General features: G+C 51.5%; 1 long non-coding RNA gene across 1 annotated transcript; it reads left to right on the top strand.

The window, feature by feature from the left end:
- The first annotated feature begins 208 nt into the window (after nucleotides 1–208).
- LOC112268832 lies at nucleotides 209–1,222 on the top strand. Its single transcript, XR_002960321.1, has 2 exons — nucleotides 209–880; nucleotides 1,020–1,222. It is a non-coding gene; the product is annotated as an uncharacterized LOC112268832 (long non-coding RNA).
- The last annotated feature ends 1,585 nt before the right edge of the window (nucleotides 1,223–2,807 follow it).

Below are 2,807 nucleotides of genomic sequence, written 5' to 3'. Positions count from 1 at the left end.
ATTATCTCGTTGGTGATATGGATCATCAGATGTACCCTGATATCGAAGAATGTTGGAGGAAACAACATCTCACATTCACACAAAATTTGTATCATTGAATCCTTCAGCTGGAGGCAGCGTTCCACCGTCACTACAACAAAACTGGCCTATAGAGACGTCTTGGTTTGGACGCTTTTGTGTTCGTCTCTATCCTTGGTACTATCCTACGAATAAAGACGATTTTTAAGACACTTTGCAGGTCGTCTCTGCGTTACGAGATTCACGTTCCAAGCTCTTTAAAACTCCTCACCCAAATACAATTGATCCCAATTTATCACGTCTCCCCCAAGGAAGTTCCAAACACGTCCGTGAAACCTAACGCCGCCGCCACTAGATCCCTTGGGAGGCCGGTGGCGTACACCGGCGAACTCTGCGCAGCGTCTGGTGAACCCTCTTCTCCCCTCTATGGCATCCTCGATCTCCCCGCCTGGTATTGGATCTTGTCCGTTCGGGAACGGCGATGCGGAGACGCGATCCGACCGGCCAGCCTCATCTGTGCCCTCTCGCCATCAACCCACGCCGCTCGTGCGAGCAGCCAGCCCCGCTGCCTCCCTGGTATGTTCTTGTACATACTAATTTAATCTCAGGCTGATTCGTAGGCCGGTCTCCCTGCAGATACGCTACAAATCTTCAACGACGCTCGATGAGTCCATGGTGCGCTTGCCGGATTCCAGGAGGGCCAGAGGAAGATGAGTACCTCGTGTCTTTCTTGTTCAATCAATCCAGCTATTAATTCTATGCCTCGGTTTATTCATATTAGTAATAGCTATTTGAATGAATGTTATTATTTTGCAGTGGAAATCACCAGGTCAAACCATATGGATGCACAGTTCGGTTCTGAGTATGACGGATCTTTAGTTATATAATTTATTTTCTTTTTGCATTGAACTCTGCAATTTTTTTATTGTTTTGTAGTCTGCAATGTTAGCAGAAAAAAAAGATACTGTAGTAATATTTCCGTTGGATTTATTTCTTTGCAGGATATTGTTTCTGAAGATCTTTGAAATAACAGAAAAAATGGCTACTGAATAATCAGCAGAAGTGGGACGATAGGGAGCTCCTGAACCATTAGAAGTGATTTTTCATTCAGGATGTTTGACCAATAAAGTGTACAGTTTTTATGTATGTACAGTTCAATTGTAAACTATGGTCGCTGTCCAGAAATAAAGTCCAAATTTTCCAACTATACACGGTATACCGATATGAAACACAGTAATCTTTTGGTTTAACTGATAAAAAACCATATTTACGTAGCAAGAAAAAACATCTCTAAAGCGACTCAACTAACATAGAGACGAGGATTTCATGGTCATCTACCAAAACGTCTCTGTGTATAGACATGCTTTACAAACGTCTCATTCCTACAAGACACGCTTGCCATGCGTCTCTACAATTCTAGACACGGTGCGGGAGGAGACGCTCCTAAGACGCTTACTAAAGCGACTCTATGATCATGTAGAGATGATATAAAGCGTCATTACCACATAAATTGAACGTATCTACATGGGTGTTTGTTGTAGTGCGTGATGGACTTTTGCCTGATTGTGTCAAAGAAGTCACAAAGCTTCATGACCGTCTCTCTGACCGATGGCTCCATGGCACTTCTTATTGCAACTAGAAGTAACTGCGTGATAATCATGTCGCAGTCATGAGACTTCATACCAATAAGCTTGTGACTCTTCATGTCAACAAGTCTCTTGACGCTGGACGAGTAGTTGGATGGAACTTTAATGCTATGGAGACACTGGCACATTCTGTGTAACTCGGCTTTGCTCAAGGTGTAACATGCAGGTTTACATCGTGTCGTTACCGTGACTTCACCATTGCAGGTTGCCGGGAGAGCTCTTGCCGCTCCTGTTCCACGGCTTGTCGTAGCTCGCCAAGCTGGCTCTTGGCGATTGCGTGATGTTCCCTCACCTCGTCGAAGGAGGTGACGAAGGCCAGTTGCTGGTCCTTGACGGCGTCAAGAAACCGGTGCCCCCAGTCGAAGACGCTCGGATCCTAGGTGATGGGATTCCAAGCCACCCCGGCAAGGGTGCCGAGGTCGGTGTTGAAGGAGGCAGCCGACGACGACGAAGCCCCGGCCGCCACGATAGAGCTAGGCGGGGGGTCGTCCGCTTGTGCCGGAGCGTCCTGTCGCTCCTCTACGGCAACCTCCCCCTCACCCGTGCCCGGGGACTGTAGGGCTGGTGAGGCTGCCGCGCCCCCGGCAGGGGCCGTCCCCTGCTGGGCGGCGGGAGAATCTGCGCCAGCAGCGGCCGGCGCGTCGCCGGGCGCAGTCCCGGTGGCGGCGGCGGTCACCATTGCCGCCGGGGCCGGTGCAGCAGGGCTTGGCGCGGGGGCCCCTTCCGGCTCCTCCGCCGCCCCCGTGACCTTGACGTCGGAGTCGAGGTCAACCACAGCAACAGCCGCTCTCGGTGCGGGTGCAATTGGGCTGCAGCGGCGAGAGGTGTGAGAAGCGGGAAGCTAAAAAGTTGCCTAGAGGGGGATAAGGGGGCTCAGGATGGTTACCTTGCAGGGCCGTTGGGCTTGCGGGGGGAGCCTCCCCCTCATCCTCCGTCCCGGTAGGGATCTCCAGGAGGCTTGCTGCGGGCAGAGTGTCGCCTACGGTGAGAGAAGGTTCGGCTACGTGATTAGCTGACAATCAAAAGTAAAAGGAAAGGAGGCAAGAAGGAGCTGTGCCTGTTGCCGGCGCCACCTCCGTTGGGGTTGGGTCACCGGCAGGTGCGATGGTGGCGCTGCCGGCCCCAGTGCCGGCCGGGTCGGCA

Source organism: Brachypodium distachyon, chromosome 4 (assembly GCF_000005505.3).
Source record: "Brachypodium distachyon strain Bd21 chromosome 4, Brachypodium_distachyon_v3.0, whole genome shotgun sequence".
In the NCBI taxonomy this organism is placed as follows: Eukaryota; Viridiplantae; Streptophyta; class Magnoliopsida; order Poales; family Poaceae; genus Brachypodium; species Brachypodium distachyon.
The sequence above is the reverse complement of the archived record's forward strand: the minus strand, read 5'-3'. Positions and strand labels throughout refer to the sequence as shown.